Source organism: Anser brachyrhynchus (genome assembly GCF_964034855.1).
Source record: "Anser brachyrhynchus genome assembly, chromosome: 3".
In the NCBI taxonomy this organism is placed as follows: domain Eukaryota; kingdom Metazoa; phylum Chordata; class Aves; order Anseriformes; family Anatidae; genus Anser; species Anser brachyrhynchus.
The window spans coordinates 71069312-71093067 of record NC_137696.1 but is presented as its reverse complement, the minus strand read 5'-3'; the positions used below and the strand labels follow the sequence as shown (position 1 = coordinate 71093067).

General features: G+C 43.0%; 1 protein-coding gene across 7 annotated transcripts in view; it reads left to right on the top strand.

Annotated features, from left to right (window-relative positions):
* The first annotated feature begins 3196 nt into the window (after positions 1 to 3196).
* PKIB (cAMP-dependent protein kinase inhibitor beta) overlaps positions 3197 to 23756 on the top strand; it is a 54983-nt gene continuing 34423 nt past the window's right edge. For 2 of the 7 annotated variants that reach the window (XM_080588360.1, XM_080588357.1), the window contains exon 1: positions 3199 to 3526. The gene's annotated coding sequence lies outside the window, so the exon portion shown is untranslated. Of the gene's footprint in view, positions 3527 to 6022; positions 6419 to 21727; positions 21808 to 23756 lie in introns of those variants that run through there. The other 5 variants (XM_080588362.1, XM_080588358.1, XM_080588359.1 and 2 more) reach the window with 5 other exon arrangements.

Below are 23756 nucleotides of genomic sequence, written 5' to 3'. Positions count from 1 at the left end.
CTTAAGATGATGCTTCCAATAAGGGCAAAATGTCAGCTTTCTAAAGCCAAATCTCTAGAAGAAAAGAGATTTCAGAAGCCTTTACTGAGGCAAAACTCTGCCTCCAGCTTAAAAGGCCTCCTGAGCCTCTGATATATTGATGCAGCCACAGCCATGGCTGCTCAGCTCCCACAAAATCCCAGCTGAGTGCAGCTCTACCCACAGCTCAGGGAAGGACCCTTTGCAAGAGGTTTGCTTCATCGTAAGGCTGAGGAGCAGGACAGTGGTCCTGCAGTCCCCACTGCTCCCCTGCTACTGCTCCCCTACCTGTCCTCTCCTGCCTGTGCCTGCTGCACTGGGGACACCGCACCGAGAGCAAGAGAGTTTTAGGGTCTGCCCACATATGATGGGCACATTCAGTTCGACCTCCTGTGCTGGCTTGCTGAAGATGGGTGAAAGGAGACAGCCTTTTTTTACAGCCATGCTGTAAAACCTTATCCCCACTTGCTTCCTCAGATAGAGGTATCTTTAATAATCCTTGCACTGAAATTAAGGCAGTCAGAGTGATATGTGGCCCCAAGGCTGTAACAGTCCTGTGTTTTGCTTTTGCCTCATTTTGACTTTATTGATATCCTGTTCATTTCAGAAATTGTAGCTGTCAGGTGGAAAACGTTAGGGTCACAGGATGAGCAAGGATGTGGACCACTGAATTCATTCCCTTGCTCTAGGCACCACAGTAACGCATATCTTCACAAATTTCTCAACTGGAATTCAAAAATATTGATCTACAATATTTTCCTCCCTGGATCCTTACAATTTCATTAGAAGCTTCTTTGGGATTTAATCTTTTATTGCATTCTATCAGAAATATCCAACATTATAAAGAAAGGTTTGGAATGAATATTATTAAAGTACACTAGGATTTTTTCCTAATCCTCCAGATGTCTAAAAATATAGAGACTGCACAGAGCTACATCACAAGTTTCTTAGCAAGGCTTTCAGATATAAAATCTGTTTTTCAAGTGACATTGATTTTGCTATAAAGAGGGGGAAAATGCAGCTAAATAAAAGAAATAACAGTTTATAGTGAAGAAAGGGAAAAGAATCCCTGTTGTGGTTCTAAGTGGACTGCTCCATGTCAAGGCATGCCCACAGCAGTCGATCCCAGCTGCTTTGAAAACAGCTTTCCATGGCTGAATATCACTGAGGCAACTGATTTGTTTCTTTGCAGAAAGGTTTCTTCTCAGTGCCACAGTAGGAACATGCACATCCCTTAGGAAGAACTTCTTGCCTATGGTAACCATCACATTTACTGGCATCTATGGCGAGTCTGGGCCAGATCAGGTGTCTGAAGGGCCCTAGGCCAAACAACACGTGTCAAACCCAGCCTGCATGCAGCAGACGCTGGCTGCAAGGGGAAAGGGGAGCAGCATCTTGGACTACCTCAAAAGAAGTAAGTTCTACCACTGCATCTGTCAGAAGCAGTACACAGGTTGGGGTTTCTCTCAGAAGACATCCAGATGGGCTAGAAAGATGTCAAGGCCTTCACATTAATATTAGCAAGCTAGATCCACTAGTACGGCATTTTGGCACTAATATCTGTAATGGGGGTGTGTACAGCAGTTGGGTGTATTCTTCTTTCCTCACGTGTCCTCAAGCAAATGATGTGCTACAGGTGAACAGCACACTGAATTCCAGTTCCTGCAGCAAAAAACGAGCTCCTGAGTGTAAATCGATCACATAAATACTGCCCTCATGGGCAAATAACTGCAGGTTTCCCTTATCTGAATAACTCTTTCCTATATTTTTTTTTCCTATAAGTTATTTTAGTCATTAAACTAAAAATAGTAGTCATGAGGGTGGTTTTGTTTTGTTTTGTTCTTTGAGAAATCAAACCAGATACCCAAATAATAAAATAAATGACAAAGGGGCTAATCATTAAAGGATAGGTAATAAATTATATTATAAGGAAAAATCTTTTGGAGTGTGGAGACATGACTCCAAATTAGAGTTCTTTAAGAGGACATTTGGAAAGGTCTAACAAAAATGCAAGATAATGAACCAATCCTAAGCCATGCACTGAGTTATTAGGTGTTTAAAGTTCCCATTGTAAATTGAATTACTGTAATAATAAGGCTTAAAGAGTTGTGACAATGGATCCCAAGTGTGCTAACTCACAACAGAAAAATGCAAGTAGGGAGGGATTTTAGGTTCAGGAAGACCAATTTTAGTTTTGAGATAAATAGAATTCTAAACCTTCTATTGTCTTTATTATCATAGATAATTATGATGAAAATCTTGACATATTTTGTAGGGTAACCACTGAAAAAGAAAAACCAAACAGGTATGATACCCATTCTTAGCTGAATCTGTGAGGTTCTGAGAAATGGGTAAGAATGGAAAATATTTCTGGGGGTGTTGTCCGTTTGGGACTTTGGGACTACAGGAGTTCTCTCATCATCTACAAAAAGGACATTAAACTGTTGGAGAGTGTCCAGAGGAGGGCAACGAAGATGGTGAAGGACCTAGAGGGGAAGACAGATGAGGAGCGGCTGAGGTCACTGGGCCTGTTCAGCCTGGAGAAGAGGAGGCTGAGGGGGGACCTCATCGCAGTCTACAGCTTCCTCGCGAGGGGGAGTGGAGAGGAAGGGGACCTATTCTCCGTAAACACCAGTGACAGGACCCGCGGGAACGGTGTTAAGCTGAGGCAGGGGAAGTTTAGGCTGGACATCAGGAAGAAGTTCTTCACCGAGAGGGTGGTCGCACACTGGAACAGGCTCCCCAGGGATGGAGTCACTGCACCAAGCCTGTCTGAATTCAAGAAGAGATTGGACCGTGCACTTAGTCACATGGTCTAAACTTTTGGGTAGGCCTGTGCGGTGCCAGGAGTTGGACTCGATGATCCTTATGGGTCCCTTCCAACTCGGGATATTCTAGGACTCTATGATTCTATGATCATTTTGCTATGACGGGATCTAGTGTGATGGCGGGATTAAGGCTCAGATAAATCTGTAGTGGTTGTAATGAGATTTCAAAATAAAAAATAAAATAGGATTTCCAGATGAATAGTCTAGAGCCCCTTGGTACAATGTACAAACTATGTCAAAATCAATGCCTAAGATGTCGAGGTCATTTTAAAAGCCTTCAGAGCCTGTGTGTATGAGACATTTTCCCGGTGGCCCCGGGTGCGGCAGAGCCTCCCCTTAACCCCAGTGTTTCCAGCGCCGCGCCACGGCGGGGCCCAGGACCGGCCCGGGACAGGAGCGGCGGGGCCAGGCGCGGGGGGCCGCGGCCACCACGAGCCCCGTGACCTTGCCGCGGCCACCGAGGGCCACCCGCGGTCGCCACCAACTTCTCAGCGGCGGAGGCAGCAGCAGCGCAAGTTGGCAGCCGCCGGCTGCTCGCCTCGGGCAGCAGCGGGAGGGCGGCCCGCGCTCTTCTGCTGGCGAAGGCAAAAAAAAAAAAAAAAAAAAAAAAAGGAAAAAAGAAAAGGGAGGAGGAAGGCGGAGGAACGACAGAACGACAGACAGACGGCGGCCGGCTCCAGGTAAGCGCCGTCCCCTCCCGCTGCCATCAGGGGCAGCGCGGGGAGACCGGGGGCTACTGGGGGATGCATGGGGCTACTGGGGGCTGCTGGGGGCTGGGTTTTTGGTGTTTCGTGGTGTTTGTGGGGGTGGTAACGCTCCGGGAGCGCCTGGAGAGGCTGCGAAGAAGAGGCATCGCTGGGCTGCGTCTCGTCGTGGGGGGGACTGAGCTGAGGGGCTCCCGGGGCAGGCAGGCAGGCAAGCAGGGGTGATCCGGCCGCAGTTCCTTGCCCTCCTCTCTCGTACTCTGTTCGGGCGGCCAAGTTAAGCAGCGCTGGGGACACGGGAAAGTAGCGAGTGGGAATAAGCGGCGTTATTCACATAGCCGCACTGCTCACTGACGTTAAAGTACATTTCTGACAAGTCAGGTCTGTGCTTCACGCTCAAAGTCGCACGGGCGAGAGAACGAAGTAACGTGGCTTTTAATTTGTTGATGCAAAAGATAGTCCTGGAAAATCAGTTAAAATACATCCTTGGCTTTCATCTTTCTGTGATTGTAACTAAAGTCCTTACAGGGAGAGGATTTTGACCACTCACTAGACAGGAGTTTTTCTTTCTGTTTGCAACAGTGTTGTCAGTAAGACAGTTTTTCTTAATTCGGTTCCTGTGGATGCTCATCTCCATCTGTTAAAAAGTCCTTTGTGGACTCTGAAGAGCAGGCAAGGGCTTTTAGAGAAGGACGAAGTAAAAGGGTATTCAAAATATTCCTGCAGCAATACCCAAAGTGATCTACATGATGCTGTTTGGTTGGTACAGATGTACCCGATTCTTAAATGTTGGAGTTTTTGAAAGGAGTGAAACTTTTTTTCAAGAAAATCTGAGCTGACTTTGTGGGCAGCATAGGGAGGAATTACGAATGTGAAAATACGCAGGGTGCGTTGACTTACCCAGTATAACTTAACCACCTTTTGTACCTAGCAAAAACCAGATCAGAACAGAGACCTGGAAACACCTGAAGTAAAGGCTGACTCTTTGTTTACCTTTCCTCACCGAAGAAGTCATGGTCCGGTGTTTTTGTTTTTAGCTCCAATTGCTGATATTCCCTTTGAAATTATAAACGTCTCTGTTACGATGTTTGTGAAATGTTACATTGTGGTTGGCAAGAACTGCTTACATGGAGGTAAAATGAACTGGAACTTCACTAGAAATATCCAAATAACTACTAAAAGCAATCACTTCACCATTAGAAAGTTTGGTTCCATAGGTGGTTTGAAATAAACCCTGTTGGAATAGAGACCTGTCAGAATATGTCAAGACAGTAACCAATTTAAGCAAAGCAACAAAACATGCATGGGAATGCTATGAAAATATCCATGGGCTTCAAAATCATGACAAATTTAAAAATATTGATGCAAATCATGAAATAGAAAAACTCATAGCATGTTGTTAATGTCTGGAAGAACAAAATTGTTGTTTTGTGTCCATTTATTGATCTATTCTGTTCAAATAAGGTTTATGGCTAATATAATGATGAAAGTTTTTAATGAATCATTCAGAATGTACCTCTTTTCTTTGGTTTCTAAAACCTGGGATCAGTCTGTGAGGAATCATATGTGTACTTTTCTCCATAAGCTGAAGATCATTCTCCTGGGAGACTGTAAGCTCCCTGAACTCATACCAGGCCTTTTCCTGGAGTTTATTGATTTCTCCTTCTGGTGAAGATGCTCCAGGACCTTGCTGAGCTCTCTTTTGGGGAAAAGTGAAGCTTTGGGAGAACAGTGAGGGAAATTTCTGTGCTCTCTCCATATCTTGAGGGCCAAAGAGCCTTCATTCACTGCAATGTCTTCCTAGCAACTTCTTTGTTCTCAAACAGCTTTGTGAGCAGTGAAACAGTTGAGGATTTAGAATTGAGCAATAGCTTACAGCAAAATGAATTACTGATGTAGTGTTTTTGATTTGACACTTGCTACTGTGTCATGTTGTTTCAACTCATATTTGAGTAATCTCAGGCAGTGAATTTTCTTCAGAAGATTTGTAATGAAGTTGTGGCCTTCTGGAGAACAAGGCAGCCCACATGAGTATCAGACGTGCCAGGAAGACAACAAGTCTAGCCATATCCCAGAGCTGTCTTTGTCATTCAGAAGTCTAGGATTCTCAAAGCTTGCTGATGGCCTGATTTATTCCTCTGTTTGGCATCCAGGCTGGCCTCTCAGACCCATGGGTTTGTTTTGCTTCAAGACTGACTACCAGCACTGAAAGGGGAGAATTATAAAAATGAATGAAAGTGATCTTTTCTGGTAGCAGTATTTGAATAGTGAAATATCTGCATTAGAATGAATTAAGAGTCTGGCATTAATTTTTTTATGGATATGGAGATATGGAGATCATCCAGATTTTCATTGCAACCTAAGAGCATTGCTTAGAAATTGCAGAAATTCTAAGAAGTCAGGAATACCGATCTGTTTGTGAAAAACTCCAAAATCTGGCTTTTCACACATAAAATAATGTACTGTATACTAGGTTCGATAATTCTGATCTTAAGAATTTTCTCAATTTGGGGTTTCTCTATGTTATTTCTTCCCTTCTGTCCTGAGTATATTTTTTGACCTGGTTTCCTACAGAAATGAAGCTGAAATAATAATGCTGTCCAACTGATAGTTCCTCTCACTGTCCGCCAGTAACTTTTTTTTACCCCGGGGATCAATTTCAACCAATATAAATAGAAGAGTAGAGATTTCAAAGTGATGACATTCTTACAAACCTCAAGACTGCTGCTGACCAGGGAGATAAGAGAGATGATGTTGATGCCCCCACTGAGGGGAGAGCAGTAGCAAGCATTCAGCTTATTAGACATCAGAAAATTCATGTGGGTGCTCCATAGGATGCTGAACATCGTAGCTTTTGCTACTCACAAGGTTGGTGATTATAGTTTTCAATTTCTCTGCTCCTTGGGAGTGCACAGTCTCTAGGAGGTTTTGATCATGCCTTTTCTCCTCCATAGTTGGTTCAAAATAAACTCTTAGCCTGAGATGTTTCTGGTAATGAGATATATGTAAGTGCTGCTGTTGTTCCTCGACTTTATAAACTGACCTGTTGCTTTCCTAACCCATAATTTAATACTTCTCAATACAGGTCGATAGCCGACGGTGCAGTAATTTTCTTTTCTTACCTTGCCTCAGTGCAAACACTTGATTGCTGTGGTCACAATAAAATGTACTTTCTTCCAGTCAGTTTCTCTGAATTGCTTACAAGTTTTTGATTAGGTTGTAATTTGTTTCCTTCCATCACTGCTGTTTCTTCTGCTTACAGCTGAATCCAAACTTTCTCTTCTGCTTTCTCTTCATAGCATAGTGTCGTAACAATGTGTGTGTCATGACAGGAGAAGGATAACAGAGGACAAATATTAAAATGCATCGTGGGTTTATCTAGCAGGGACTTATTATAAATAAATGTTGCTTTTATTGACCTTTAAGTGACGATCATTGTTCTGATAATTTGTTCTGATACATAACTATAGTTAAGAGCTATATTTCTGCGCAATTGCCCATTTTCTCCTTTATGGCCTTTCCAACATCAATACCATCACAATACTTGCCTTTCGTCTCTCTTTTGTTACATTTCTAGAAAATTCCTTTGGGTGCTTTTTAGAAAGTTTTGTTGATATAGTTGATTTGCCAGTCTTCTCCAATTGTAAAAATCGTATCAACTGGACTTACTGCCTGTGCATGAACATATATAAAGTAAACCAACTGAGTAGAGTGCTTAGAGTTAATTTCTTGTCAAATATTCATCTACATTCAATGCAGATGCACTAAGCTCTCCTTTACATATTTTAGAAATCATTTAAGTATTATTAAAATCTGCATTCCACACTTGGTACAGAGCATTGTGTTCGTATAGTGATTAAATTTAACTCTATTCTACCAGCTTATATTTTTGAGAGGAGGAAGGAGGCACATAAAAATGCCTTTCTTCTATGGGAGTGAGAATGCATGCTGGTATAACATCTTGCCCTACTTCATCTTCTTGTACTTGCATGGAGACAAACAGCTTTATCCAAACCCTTTTCAAGGATCAGGATCTCCTGGCTCTTGCCTGGCCAAGCCACATGGCACTTCCCGCTCACCTCCTGAGGTGAGACCAGGCACAACCACCCTCTTCTGGTCCTGTCCCAGTTGGTTGAAGAGGCTTCTCCCACAGCTGCTTCTCACACCCACCCATCACCAGAAGTTGCTGCTCTCTCAGAAGCACAGGATGTAGCAGCATATGTAGGTGTTACCCGGTCTGTTTCAGTTAAACTGGATCCGGAGGATCTTAAAAAAAACTTGCTAGTAAAAGTGCTTAACTTGAATCTCTTTGGCAGATCTGGTAGGGTGTGGAAACACCTGGGGTTATGTTGGCAGGTCGGGGAAGGAAGGGCAGTAACATCCTGCAGAGAAAGGGAAACATCCTGAGGGCATTGGCCTGGGTTTGGAGGCCAGGAGGGTGGGTTGGGGTGTGAAAGCCAGCAGCTGGGCTCAGAGCAGCCTTTTAGCTTGGTCAGCTGCAGCCAAAGCAGCTCAGCTGACTTCAGCCTAAAAAAAATCCCCTAGTGTCAGTGAGGGGAGGTGATGGTTCTGCTAAATTGGTTGTATTTCTGGTGCATGTGTGAAGATGTGTACCTTGAGCAAGCTTTGAATGTGGAGCTGTGTCAGATGTACCCAGGCTAGGGTGTTTGGACAGGAGGTGTTGCAGCTAACTTGCCACAACACCATTAGTGCTGAATATCTGCAGTAGAAGCTCTCCTGCATGTGCTTTCTTTGATACGTAGCACAAATCTTTCCTTGCTAACTTTAGAGATAATGGCAATTCTGTACTAGACTGTGCTGCAAGGATGCAGCTCTTAATTAAAAATCTACAATTTTGCTAGGCTCTCCTTAGGAGGATCCCAGGAAAGCAATAACCGATCAGAAAGCAATTTCTTCTTCCTTTTTTTTTTTTCTTCTGTAATCTGGATTAAGCAGTATTTGCTGCTTATGTAATGTTAGCAACATGCTATCTTCCTCTCTGTTTGCTTTCCCCTTCCTGTCCACATAATGCATCCAAAAGAGGAAGGTGAAGTGGGTTTGTAGCCCATGTTAATGTCTGCAGATCTAAACACACTGATATAGGACAGGGGAATGAATAACTTCTGCTAATTTCTAGCCATTGTGGGCAAATAGGCCACCTTTTATGAGCCTTTTTATGAACCTTTAGAACTGGTTTGCAACACTGAGAAATCACAAGCTTGTCAATAGGCCCCTGAGCAACCTGAAACTGCTCAGTAATGCCACTGCAGAGTTGTTGAAACGTCCTTGGAAGACATGTTAAATTCAGCACCTCTTGGGTGCAGCTTCCTCCATTTGAAGCTCTGATCCCTACTGTTGGCATTGGATGGGATTGCCATTAGGCACCTCTGTTTCTGTGAAAAGAGGCTAGTAGGTCAACAGAAATAAGTATGGAAGTGAATATCGTTGTAGCACGCAAACCATTTTTATAAGACAAAACCAAATGCCTTCAGATCTCTGGGTTTGGTCTTATGATTATTATTCTTAATGGAGCAAGATGACATGGAGGATACCCTTCACTTTTTGAGATAGTTCTGAATACAAAACTCTTAGCAGTACTTGTGTGATAAGTCTTAAGAGAAAAGGAAACCAACAAAAATGAAAATAAGGACAACGAAGGAGGAAATTTCAGTTTGTATGCCCAGAACCCTAGTAGCACTGATTCTTTATAGTTTCAGGACTTCATTGCATTAAAGCTAGTAAATTTTCACCATGACCTAACATATCCTGAATAGGAAACCTCTTGGAGTTATCTTAGAAGCTCTGTTGATGTGAATATTTTCATATATGCCATAAAAAATACCTGAAATGTATTTCATGATGTTTGTGCCATCATTTGGTGACAGAGACACTAGACAAGCATTAATAAAACTCACACAAGTCTGTATTCTGTCTGAATAATATATTCCCTTTTACTCAGACTTGACATCTCCTTTCAATTCTGTTTTGCCTAGTTTTGAGTCCTGTGCTATTTGTATCCTCTAGCTAAAAACCTCACCCATTGATAATTATGATGTCTTCATTACAAGGTATTTTCTTAGACAGAATCAGAAGCGTTGGCAGCTGTTACATATTTTGTACGAACTAATGAAAGTGGTCTGTCACATACCACTGTGTGATGTCAAGGAGATTATTATTAAGGTGAGTATATGTCCTCCCTCTTCCTCATCAAAAATAGCTATAATTCTTGGGCAATATGTGGTATGCTTTGTTCATAAGTAACTATAAAGTTAGATGTTAGAGTCCTTAATTAAGAGAGTGTCTATTGAATAGTGTTGGCAAGATTTGCTGTGTAGGTATTTTTATGTGGAGAACTTGATCTCTTCTGTTTGTTGTGGACAAGGTTTGGTTAGATATGAACGATAAAGAGAACAGAACTTTGGAAGATGGTCTCTAGAAATTCCGTCTCTGAGTGGACAAGCAGTTCTGAAATTAGTATTTGAAATGTAACTAGAGTTTCCCCCACGGGACCACACAGAAAGATGTGGTTTGCCCAATACCTGAAGTATAACTACATATCTCAGGGCTTAGGCAGTTTTGAATAGCACTGCTAGATTTGGCAGATGGTGTGACAAGATGTTGGGCAATCATATGGCACTTCATTTAAATTTAAATCTAGGGTATAGTGGGAGTGCTGGAGCTTTTCTGCTGCTGTATGAATAAAAATCTGGAGGATTGGCTTTATATATACTGTCCTTGGAAAAAAGGGAAGCCGTGCTGGCATCAAGGAGCAGAACAGAGCTCTGTGTTTCTGTTGCCACTTTTCAAGAGCGAATGGAATGCTCTTACAGAGAAGAATTGTAGTTGGATGGTGAGATGACAGGACAGGCACAGCGGTTTGCCTGCAGTCCTGCCTGTAGCAGAGCCTTGCTTGCATGCAGGAACGCAGCTCCACCCCTGAAGCAAGGAGTCGTGGTACTGCAGCTTAAGTTCACAAGGGCTGTCAATGTGATCAAATAAGATGCACTTCCCCCTGGGGGAGAAGCAACAGTACCTAGAGCTGGTAGGACATCAGGAGCACGATGGGTCAGGGCTGGAGCAGTTGCCCTGTGAGGAGATGCTGAGGGACCGGGGCTGGCCCAGCCTGGGAGAGATGGTGGATAGAAAGGAGCTGGGGAGACAAAGGGCCTTGGCTGAATCCAGGGAGGCTCAGAGCGGATTCAGGGAGAAGCTTTCGCCCCGTGGGACAGGCTGTCAGGGAAGGCCATGCTGGCACAGTTCTCAGGGTTTCCAGCCCCAGCCCCACACAGCCCTGAGCAGCCCGGCCTGGCTTCAGCGCTGAGCCTGCTGCCACGGGGCTGGGATGGGGACACCCCGAGTGCCCAGCCAAGCATAGCGGTCAGGGATCCTATCATCTGAAGTTCAAAGCTGAGCCTTTGAGAAGTTGCTGTTAAGTTTAAATTACCATCTGTGCATGAAAAAAAAAATGTAATGGGGAAGAGGAACCCTAATTTCCTAGACTAGAAGAAGGCCAATGACAAGTACCTCTAATAAGAAATAACAAATAGGCACTTAAACAGCATAGAGTTTCACAGTCCCTGTCTTTAAGAGATTACATTATCAATATATTTAATATGGCTAAATTCAGTTATGTAAAATAATTTGTAAGCGTGCTGCACGTGCTCTGTTTCAGGCTTCAAGTCTAATTCAGTTAGCTTCTGCCTTTGTTAACCTAAGAGAAGCTTTCTCCAAGGCACCATGTGGTAGTATGAATAGGCAGGGATTTCTGTAAACATGTTTTGCTTAAGTGTTAGCATGTGATATTTATGTTCTGCATTCAGAAATGAAACACTAATCTTTCTTAGAAGATGGCATCACTTGTAATGGCCTGATTTTGAGGCTTTGAAGAAAAAGGTCCCTCAGTAGGGTTAGGTCCTTTGAAATATATTTACTGATTTTCTTCTTGGAAACCTCAAATATTAGAAATTCTACACCACCGTTCTTGTGTTCTCTTTAAGTGTCTTCTCAGAGGAGCTGGAGTGCGGTGAAGCCTCATGATAATGAAGTCTCCAGAGAAGACAGCCACTCGCTAGGCTGTTATTAAGACTGTGGCTTGCTTCTGTTTAGCACATGCACGTGCACACACGGCAAAATAAAAGCAATTGTTTCTAAAACAGACATAGTCTCACTTAAACATAAAACAAAAAGCGCCTTTCAGTGTTGTCAAAGTTGCTTCATAAACAGTGATTGCACATATGTTCCCTGAGTAGTATAAAGGTGTTTGCATTAGCAAGCCAGCAGTGCTTTCAACCACCTCCTCACTTTTCCCCATCATTACTCAGAAATTGTCACTAACAGTGCTTGCTGTTTACAGTGGAGAGCTTAAAAAAAGCTTAAGAAGATGAGTGCATGAGGAATAATTTTTTTTCTTTCCCCTTGAACTTTTATTTGTTTGCTGGAACAGCTAGAATTGTGAAAGGAATTGAACTGAAGAAAAATCCCTCCTGATTACTAATGGATAGTCCTTTTATTGATGTGGTTGTAAACTCTCCACTTGAATGTGGAAGTCTCATAGCAGAGAGCCAGGGTTTGATGCCTTTATGAGGAAGAGGATGATGGTAGCTTTTGCTGTTCTGAATTTGGTAATTTTATCTCTGATAGTTTGAAGAGAGTATACTTGCTCTCCATGCACTTCCTTTTATTAATGGATTATTTCACTTTTGTGTACCTTTGCTCCTTCCAGACTGCCATTACTTAAAGCTAGCTGGAAGTAGCACTTAAAATAGAATAAATTGGATGATGCTTTTCTTGAATAGATTTACCAATAGAGCCAGTGTATTGTTTCTGTTCTAGCAAGTTTTGAAAGTAAAATAAATAAATACTAATTCATAATACTAATTCATTAAACTGTACTGATTATAAAAATAATTCCAAATGGAAGCCTACTTGCTGTAATCACATTTAAGTAGAGACAATTACTTGTTTTGAGTGAACTGTAACAATTCATGCATCTTGCCATGGAAATTGAATGCTATTATAGAAACTCATCTATTTTGATGGAAATAATACAACCTTCAGCTGTATAGTCACTGTGTTAATTAAGTGACTGGTTAATAAGCCGGCCTTTGTAGAGAGTTAAATTATGTCATGCAAAGAAGGAACAAACTCTTTTGGAGCCTTCTTTAGAAAGAATTAGTAATTGGTAAAGCATCTAAAGAGTGTAGAAGGAAGCTGAACGAATGTACCCAGCTGACCTATTTTGCAACTTCACATGGAGTGATATTTGCCTCTTTTCACATCCAAACAATATCAATTAAAACTTTGCACCATAATGATATTGAAAGTTGCGAGTTCCTTAAATTTATGTAAAAATATAGAACTTTAAGTTCTATTGCTTAAAATTAAATACAAGTTTATATTCTGGAAAAAAGTGAAAGATGAGATGCAGAGATGTATTTTTTTTTTTAAAAAGGGAACTTCCAAAACATAGTTGTTTGCTCAGCTCTTGCCGTAAGTATTTTACTGTGAAAGTTTTCTAAGCACACATTATGAGATGGTCATTCTTTAGTTTTGTATCTTTGCCTTATTTCTGTGCTTTTTTAAAAATAGAATTTTGTTGCCTAGAACTTAGAAAGTACGTAAGATTAGAGCTGAATCAAAGCATATTCAAAAAAAAAAAAGACAATTCTGATTTTGGACTGTGCAGGCATTACCCCCGCTCCCTCTCCACCCTCTGATTCTGTGTTTTGTTTGCATTTGATTAAAGCCATCAAAAAGATAGAACTTCCAGTCCGGGCTTTTCTGCAGCCTGCCTCTGTCAGGGTAGGAATGAATGCATTTGTTCCTGCACTATACCTGGCTGAGAACTGGAGAACAGAGATAACAGCTGGTACTGTAGTCTGTGGAGTGGAGGACACTTCCTGTGATCTCAGTTTCCTTGTTAAGGCTTTCCAGTGGCAGTATTTCGTAGAAGAAGAAAAGTGGGGCTGACAGGTTTAGCTACCATCTGATGTGAGTCAAAGTTTATGTATAAATGGCAGCTGATCTGTCGTGTCTGTGATGAGTGAGGCAGCCCAGCAATTTAGGCTTGGAAGACAAGGAGAGCCCAGAAAAGGTAAGGTGTAATTACCATTTGAAATTGAACTTCTCTTATTTGTTCGAGTGTCTTAGCAGGAACTACGAGTTCTCATATAAGAACATATAACTCATGCAAGTGTTCAATGAAGGAGTAATAGGTCTGATGGTGAATTAGAAGGTGTAAGTGTTGTTAAGAGGGATGAACACAGGGGAAAGATATTTAATCACATTGTCCTTGTGAGAGGAAGAATTGTGTTGCTGAGGTGCAAGACACCCAATCTCTTGGTGAGAAGGTTGTAAGCAGGTTGATAAGGCCATGACTTTGTATTTGAACCACATTTCACAGTGTAAAAGAGGGGTTCAAATTTCAAAGTAACAATTACAAACCACACAGGAGCTGAGCTGGCAGGTGCATCTGGCTCTGCTCCTCTCCATGGCATTCTAAGCTGCTCCATCAGAAAATGGGCCAATCTAGACAGCTGAACAAAATATGTGCAGAGTAAGACCTAGCGCTGATTTTTCTGGTATCCATGTTGACCTGTCCTATATTTTTCGGCAGAGACCTTGATAGGAGCAGAAGGAGACACATGCTCTTTGTTGGAGACCTTTTTAAGGTTTGATCTTGCAAGAGAGAGTGTAGGGCATGTATCCTCATGTTCAGAAACATGAAGATATATGGATGATCACTAAATGGGATGTGATGAGGGGGAAGATGCTAAGTCTAAGGTAGTGTGGGAACTAAAAACAGCTTGATGTTTTGGGATCTGCACTTGCAGAGTTCCAGCAGATAGCACAGCGAGCACCTAAGCTGTGAGCAGTTGGAGTTGTTCTGGGATTGTTCAGAGAAGCAAATTCTGTAGGGAGAGGAAAAAAAAAAACACCTTAAGCTGAGTAAGGAATATTAAGGCATGGCTATGTCTGGTGTCAGTGTGTGTGAGTTTCAAAACTTGTTAAGAAAATAAGCATATGGACTTCAGTGTCTAAAAGGCACATAGGCTTTTTTGAGTGAGGAACATAGCAGACAATCCTTTTCCATTTTACATTTCTTCAGAAAGTATCTTCACACATTTTCTTGTATATTTATGTCTCTGAATTTAGGGAGGGAGGGAGGGAGGGTGAGGAGGAAGGGAAGCTGAGGAGACAAGCAATGTTGGATTTTGATGGAGATTAGCACCAGTTTGTTTGCAAATGGAAGTGCAGAAGAGCTGCAGTGATGTGTTATATTGTTAATTATGTTTCAGTGGAAAAGCTGCCACTCAGGAGAAAGAGGCATTTCCAGTGACAACTCTGGAACTGGAGCTCCAGCCTGCATGAACATGGTGCTTAGTATTTGTTGTTGAACTGTGACATCTGAAATAATACTGCTCTAGATAAAAATAGAACTTAACTGTGCTAAATGGCCAACAAACACTTATTGAGACTCCAATTTCAATGTTTAAACTAAACAAAATAGTAGGGTGTTGGGGGAATGAATTCTGTAGCTTTTACCTTCTAGAGGAAATTGTTCCCTCATTTTCTAAATTAGAGGAACAAAAATATTTGGTCATAAATTGCATGAAAATAGCACATAATTTTCCTGCACGTCTCATCTGGGGCACTGAGTCTGTGGGACGTTCATTTGAAGCAAAGCAGCCGGGGGCAGAGCACATAGGAGTAGGACGCAGAGCTGGGGTGACTGGCCAGCCGGTGACTTGGAAAACGAGATCTGCAAAGCATGGAAAGGGCGTGAGGAACGGTTGCTTTGTGCTGTGTGGCCTTGTGGATTTCTGCATGTGGTGACTTTGACGACAGGCATCAGTTATGTAGAGCAGAGAAGTGAGGAAATGTTGGGCTCGTGTAATGTGGTGGGAGCATTTTGCAGGAACAAAACTCCCCCACAACCTCGGCTCGTTCTCTGAGGCCTGTGAAGGTGTCTGTTCATCACAGTGAAGCGCGGGTGGACGCCTGCTTTGGTGCTGTGGTGGCTTTGCATGACGTCCTGGCACCGCTTCTGCCCGGGGAGCCCAGGGACAGCTCTGCCACCAGCTGCCAGGGGCACCGCGGCCTTGTGTGGGCGCAGGGGCAGAGCAGGCCGAGGACTTCAGCTGCCCTGAGCACAGTGTGTTGCCCCCTCTGAGGAGAGTTATGTGTACTGTCTGCATCACTCTTGTAGATGGTTTGTTTTCCTTGTGTTTATTCTGTCAACACACTCCTTTGAGGAGGACAAACGGCAAACACGAGTGCTGGAACAGGAGCAGCAGTCACTGCGGGTTTTAGAGCCAGGGTGGGCAAGTTGAATCCAGCGAGACCTTGCAATGCTTCCCTCCCCCACTGAGGAGGGTGCTGGCTGAAAAAATGGAGGTGTGGTGGCAACACCAGTTGCACCCAGTTGTAAACATGTAGTTCAGGAGCTATGGCAGGTGTCCCGATTCAGGTTATTTTCTTCCTTCAAGGTAGAAGGCACTTTCAGTAGTCTTTGATATCCTGGATCTCTCTGTCCTCCTTTTAAAAATGAATGGGTGCTATAAAAATACCAGGGCTAGGATGTTTCCTCTGGTCATAAATTTCCCACAGAAAGATAGCTCCATCTTTAACAACTTCATGCTGGATCTGGTGCCGAAGCTTGGGTTTAATAGGATTTATTAAAGGACCTTCACTTTAGAAGAAGTCTGCATGAAATTGTACTGATTTTCTACTGAATTATAATACTATTCTATATTATATTATTATATATATTATATATTATTATAATACTACTGAATTATGCTTCTGCTTTGGTAGCAAACATTACCTTATTCTCTTCTCCATAGCTCAGGAACAGCTCTGGTGTTACACTGTACCACTTTTTGGACAGGAAATGTAATGAAATATTGTACGTATTGCAAAGTGAGTCTGCATAAGCAGGAAATAAATCTGTAATCAAACATGGAAATCTGTAGGAAAGGTGATTTTTAGTTAGATGTACCTGCCTTTTCCCATCTGCTAACTTGCTGTTTTAATGGCTCTGGGGAGTCACAGATTTGTTATGAGTCTTTGCCTTGAACCAGCAGTGCCTTTTCAGATCATGGAGGAATTGTACTGGACTTTATATTCATGGGTAGCTCAGGCTTTAAAAAAACACCACCACGAACCACTAGCAACAAAACAGATGAAAAGAGCTTCTCAGGGTTTAGGCTGTAGCACCTCACAGATGGCCCCACGCTGTGGTTTGGCAGTGGGGCCCCTCTGGTGGTTATGGGGCATCCTGCATAGGGAGCAGCCCCCCCAGCTGGAGGTCAGCATTCAGCTGGGGGAGCTGTGAAGCAGGGGTACATTTTCTCATAGACCTCCAGCTTATCCTCACTGGCTCCACCACAGCACCTGGAGGACTGCACAGCCAGAACTTTTGCATTTACCTGTTTGCCTCAAAACATATATTTTTTTTCTGTTTTTAAATGATGGAGAAGGAAAACAGAGGCCAGCAGTATGTATTTAGTCTCAAGGAAGAGCATTGGCAATGCTTGTGCAGGCCTGAGATCCTGTAAAGCAGAATACAAGAAAACGTGCATGCTCATCAAGAAATTTCAAGTTGTCCTCTAATCTATAATAATCCTGAGAATAAACATTACTTTGAGTTGTAAGACAAAGCCTTTAAAATGCAGAACAGACAACAGTGTCACCAGGAAAGTTTACGGAAAGACAAAGGAGTTTGTTTTCTTTAACGAGGCAAATGAGTGATGTCCTCTGGATTCAGCTGTGCCAAGCAGATGATAACGGAAAATCATTATTTGTGAAAAAGTTTATGGGTATGCCTGCATTGCTACGCACAAATATTTTTCACCCCAAATAACCCCAAAAGGAAGTTGGCTGAATACACAGACTCCTGAGGACTGGGCCATGCTTAGAGTCATAGAATCATTAAGGTTGGAAAAGACCTTCAAGACCATCTGGCCCAACCATCCCCCTACCACCAATGTTACCCACTAAACCATGTCCCTAAGCACCAGGTCCAACCTTTCCTTGAACACCCCCAGGGACAGTGACTCCACCACCTCCCTGGGCAACCCGTTCCAATGCCTGACTCATAATTTCTGTGAGATCTAGCCTACCTATTGCAGCTGACATCAAAGTGAGGACAGGTTCCTCAGGGCTTTCTGTTTGAGCCCTGAAAATCTCCTAAGGACAGAGCTTCCACAGCCTCTCTGAGCCCCATTTCCAGGACTTGACCACTCTCACTATAAATCTTTTCTTCCTCTGCCCAAACCAAGTTTCCTTGTTGTGACTGAGCGACTCTGAGAAGAGCCGGGATCTCTTTTTAGTAGGCCCGTGGAGGTGGTGGAGGACTGCCATGGCAGTCCCTCCTTGGCCTTGTCATCTCCAGGCTGAATGGTTCCACTTCCCCCAGCCTCCCCTCGCATATCTTGTGCTCCAGCTCCCTAAATCGCTCCGTGGCCCCCTAGCAGGCTCCCCTCCTCTGCAGCGTGCTGGTGCTGGGGCTGCAGCTGGACCTCACCAGTGCTGACTTATGAGATGTCTTCTTAAATCATGTCTGCTATAAGTGCCCTATTAAGAGCAGAGTGGACTGTGCATAAACATGAATATATTCTTTCCGTTGCTGTGCATAGCTGAGAGATGGACCAGGAATAATAAGCTAGTGAATTAAAATCAGAATTATGTTCACTTACAGGCTGCTAAAAGCTGAATAAGTAGTCTCCTGTCATACATAAACCATATACACAGAGGATGGAAAAGCAAAAATACCATTAAAATGCCTGAGGTTTGGTTTCATAGCACACTGAATCCAGAGGTGACCTTTAGTTATAATCAATGTGATATCCTTGGATATACAGTGTGCCAAGGCTTCCTTCCCTTAGTTTATCTGAGGTTTGATCTCGGTGATACCTGATGCAGAATAATGTGCTGTCAGCCAGCCTGCTCGGATGAAAGAAATGCTGGCAGACATGGTCCTAGAGCCGGCACGACAGAGACCCTCGTGCTAACAAACATGGTCAGGTTTTGTGCAGAACAGCATGGGTGGGAGAAAGGGAGGAGGATGAGCACTATTAAAGTGGCATGAAACTGGGGAGGGAAAATCTGTGTCTGAGGTGAGGCAGTATGGTGCATGCAGTGGTCATTCTGGACACAGGATGGTAGCTTTCAAACACGCTTGCTTCTCTTTAGGCTTGTCATCCTCCTGCTGTTAACATCAGCTATGCTTTGGTTGTGGTTGTTGTTACTGCTACTTGAAAATACAAATACTGTGTTTTCATGAGAGGTTAAATTGCATTCTTCTACTGACAGCAGCAAGAATTTTTGCTGGGGGGATTGCAAAGCAATCCGCTCTGTGGATGGGGTATGAAGAGAGTAGGGCTGGGGTTTAATGATTTCTGCGTTCTCTCTTGTGCTCTTTGCAGAGATGCTGTTGTTCAGGGGAGAGCTAAGAGGCGCAGCCCTAACCCTCAGGGAACACCTTGAGCTGCATCTTTGTGTGGTCTGCATGTTGCAAGATCAAAACCTGAAGAAAACCTTCTGTTGTTCTCCTCTGCCTCCTTAGGGATCAGATGTGATTTATGGTCTTTCCCTGGGGCTCCCTGCACCTCACCTCCAAAAGCCATTCATTCAGCCTTTGGCAAGCCCTGGTGGGGCAGCAGATTACTTCAGCCGAACATTGATAAGCAGCCATACAAGCTGTAGCTAAAGGTGGCTCTGGGCTTCTGGCATCCTTTTCCTTCTAATCACGTTTTTTTGTTTTTTTTTTTAAAGAGGTATTTCGTTTTGGAACTGCTGACTTCGGCGCTCACATCTATGCTGATAGCTTTATTTATGCAGATGCAGCACATAAATTGTCATGTCCTGACTGCCCAGTGTCAGGGATGTCTCTGTAGACAGGAGAGCAGGTGTTATTTCTTTGAGGCATTTGACTTTTAAATTTCCTCGGTATCACCTTGCTTGAAAGAGCACCGCTTTAGGAATTGATTTCTCCAGTTGCTGCCCTTTCAGAAGGACAACCTGCAGTACTCCAGGCTGCCTCTGCAGCCACCAGTGGAGAGTGGCAGGGCTTCAGGGACGATCAAAATGGAAAAACCTGTGTGTTCATCTCTCTGTATGCTGCAAAGCTTCCATTTTAACATTTGAGTAGAGTTCAGCACAAGTGGAGGAGTTACACAACTTCAATAGGAAGACAAAATTGATAATCTTTATATTCTTTTCTGATTGAGCTTTTTCAGTCTTTAGAGCACTTTCGCATTCTTTCAGTTTCTTTGAAATCTAAAACTAAACTGAATGAACAGTTTATAGGGTCTTTTCGCATTTTCATTTGAAAACAAAATGCCTTATTAGCCCAAAATACCCTTGTAATTTTCCACTTCCAGATTCTGCTTTATGCCTCTCCAGAATCAGCAGACCCATTTGACTTTTCCTTGCTACAGGAGGAAATTCCCATCTGGAGACTGCTGTAAGGCTGGTTGGGGAAGGTCTTGTACACCAACTTCTGGAGGTGGAAATCAAAACTGCAAATGTTTTTTGTGATCTTCTCTTCATTACAAATGTGATGTTCTGCCTAGCCACAGCACCAGGCTGCCAACACCAAACTAGAAACCTCTGTGTGCCGTGCTGTGCCATGCTTGGGTGTCCAGAAAGAAATGGATTTGTCTAAATTGATGTTGACTGAATGATTTGGATGTCTCTGGTGTGGAAGGGGAGGGAAGTTTTCCATTTGCTTTGAAGTGACAAAATGGGAATTTCATTTGTAAGTTGTTTTGTTTGTTTGTTTTTTAATTTTCATGTTTTCCTGCAGAGTACAGGAACAGTTGTACTGGATCAGGTTGAATGACTATGTAGTGTACAGTGTCTTGCCTCTGACAGAGGTCAAAAACAAATGGACTGGAAAAAGACTATCAGCACACAACAGTACTTCCCCCTCTATATTCTCCATTCCTACAGTGCTCAACAGCTCATGGTTACTTGAGCCAGATATGGTATCTTTGTGTTTAGTAGCTGTTGATAGGTTTTGCTCTCTTTATCTCTTTCTCTCGACCTTCTCAGCATTATTAATTACATCCTGGACCCCTCAATCATCTCTTTAGATTGAATCCAGTTTTCAGGTCCAGGATAGATTTGCCTCAGACATCCAGACATTGCTTCATAATGACACCTGCATGACACCAAGCAAGTTTGGTTCTGGAAACAATCGAGATTTGTTGCTTATTGATCCTGTGGATATCCGAAATGCTAAGATCATGTGCAATGGAAAGCAAGCCATATGTCTGTGGAGGTGTGGGAATTTTCGGTGTTGGTTTTTGAAAGAGATCCTGGCCAAAGATCAAGAGATTCAGAACGATAACCTCAGTCTTTTCAAAGCCAAGCCTCACTGCTGCCAGATTCATATTACTTTTCATGGCACTGCTATCTCCTCGATGCCATCTGCCAACTGTTATAATCATCTCCTTGTCACTAGCCCAGCCGTCACCACTGCTTTCTTGTCCACTCCAGGTGTGCAGGTACATGGCTGGTACTTCACAGGGTAAGCCGTTTTGGAGGCAGGAGCACTGCCTCTCAGCACACAAAGAAGTTCTGAGGTGAGGTGGGCTGTTACGCACGGTGACCAGCCTTCAGGTGATCTAGCTGCTCTTTTGATTTCAGAAGATGTGCATTCAGACACCCCAGAGGAATAGAGTGAAATAGGATGTCGTCACAGCTCTGGAAGAAACCGAAATAATCCTGATGATTTCTAAGATCTTATTGAGCAGGAGTGTAGAGCTCCTTAATGTTGCATTTGAAGAGCAGAAGAAACTGTACGTTTAACAAAAACTTCTAAACTTACATCATTGAAATCAAGCCTAACTAGAGTAGATGATTTTTACATTGTGTCATTCAGCCTAAGTTTGTAGAGTCCCCACATGAGAAGTGCAAATACTCAGCAGGTCTGCAAATCAGTAATTCAGTAAGTGCTTACAGTCAGATTTTTTAAAGGAAGGATGCTTACTGAGGCCTCTTTGCTGTAGAGTGACTTGTTTTTGAAAATTAGTTTTCTGTTGCTGAAAACAACCTTTTTCAGGGTGCTCGTTCCTGAATGCTGCAAACAGATTTTAAATATCTCAAGAGTTTAAAATACTTATGAGTAAGTAGTAGTAACACAAGGTATTAAAATGGTTTTTTTTCTCTCTGCAGCTGTGAAATTTGTTTTGAAGCAGTAGAGTGCTCTTTGCTTACGCAAGTAACTGGTAGAGGAAGGAGCCAAAACTGTAAGTGGATGTGGCTTAAGCATAAGATTAACCTATCGATCAGCTGTAGACATTTTTGTTAAGACTTGATAAAAGCAGAACTCACGAAATACATTTTTTCCCCTTATTTCACTGTAGATAATGGTCATGACACAAGCTGTGTAGCTTAATAGTTTACAACATGAGATCAGAAATTGAATTAACCTCTTTTATCTGTTCTGATGCAGAGGCCACATATCTCTGTCTGGAAATGGTAAAAATGTGGAAATTGATAAGCTGCATACATTTTTGAAAGATAAACTTCTAAAATGTGGGTTTACAGTGTGGAAATCAGGCCTGCCGATATCCTTCACGTTCAGCGTAGGCTGCATGGGGAGGAATAAATAGTTGTGCATCTTCTCAAGGTTCAGAGATGTCCTGAAGGCAGAACTCTGCTGCTGGTCCAAGCCTATACAACAGCCCTCTCTTTGAGCCCTATCCTGACTGAGATCCTGGAAAGTCTCTCCCTTCAGACTTCAGTGTGAGTTGGATCAGGTACTCAGTCCATGTTAACTTCATATCTTTATTTCTTTAATGTAGAAACCTTCCCCTCTTCCCCCTTATTTCTTTCCCTCTTTCCCTCTTTCCTTCTTTTTTTTTTTTTTTTTTTCTCTTCAAAGCCTCCATGGACTGTGTAAGCACACCACTGAAGTTTGCAACACTGACATCCAGGTCAATGTAATTACACTGCGCCATGCAGGAATTGTGATAAAGGGTTTTTGCATTGGAGAGACCATGTATAAACTTCTCACTGAAAAAATGGTGGAATCTCTAAAACTGCTCTGCATGCATGTTAAAGATGTTCTGTAAAAGCACTGCACAGACTAAACCTACACCATATTTCCATATTTTAGAGGAAAGAGCAAGTTGTCCTCTTGTGGCCAAACAGATGCTGTACTTGCTTTCATGCGAGCAGACAGGAAGCCTTCAAAAGCTCTGTCCCTAGGCTGAAGTTCTGGTCCCTCACCTGCTGCAGGGTTTTACCTGGCCAGCAAGCCTGTAGCCTTCCTTAGCTGGCATAAAATGCCTTTTGGCAGAGACCAGCACTTTGGAGGCTGTCTCCTAAGAAAGATGCAATCTAACCCAAACACAGAATGAGCCAAATGGTAGGTATGTCGGGAGCCGAACTGTGGGGGCCTCACTAAGAAGCACTTCATTAGCCTATTGTCTATCGGCCAGATCTTTCTGTGTGTGATGGGACAGACCCGTCTCCTCTGGGTTACTTTCTCCAGTCCACGGTCTGGACAAGGAGTGGGTGCATGTGTTTGGAGTTGCCAGTTGCTCCCTTCTTTCAAAAGAAGACAGAGTTAGGAGTGGAGATGGTTTTGCTGGGCTAGTTTGGTTCTGATTCATTCTCCAAACAGAGCATGCACTAAAATCATAAGAGCAGCTGTAATATGCCATGTCTTCTTTTGTTGCCATGTCAGTAACCTTTTACATTTTATCTTGAGAATGATTGTGAAAGGCCAGGCTACCTCAGGAAAACAGTGGCAGGTGAGTGTCTGGAGAGTGCACTGACATTTGTCATGACTTTCCATGATGCATGAATCAGACATCTGGGTCCTCAAAGCTACGCTCCAAGTATTTGTCATTTAGCACATTCAAATCCCCCGGAAGTTCCATTTTACTCTGAATAGGTCAAATTATTTGTGAAAAGACAGAAGTGAAGGGGGTGGGGGTGGAGAAGGAGTCCTGAACCGTGCACACCAAAAATCTAAAGAACGACACAAAAAAAGGGATGCCCCCGTACTTCGGGGAGGGCTAACCAGGTGGCCTGGGCATACCCCTTGTTTCACCTGCCAGCTGGCTCCAGAGCTCTGCACAGTGCTGCTTTTAGCTGTCCCTGGGAATGCGGATGGGGTGCACAGACACGTCCCCGAGCTGCGAGTCCCAGCTGCTAGAGGGAGCCTTGCGTGGGCTGGCAGGGGGTG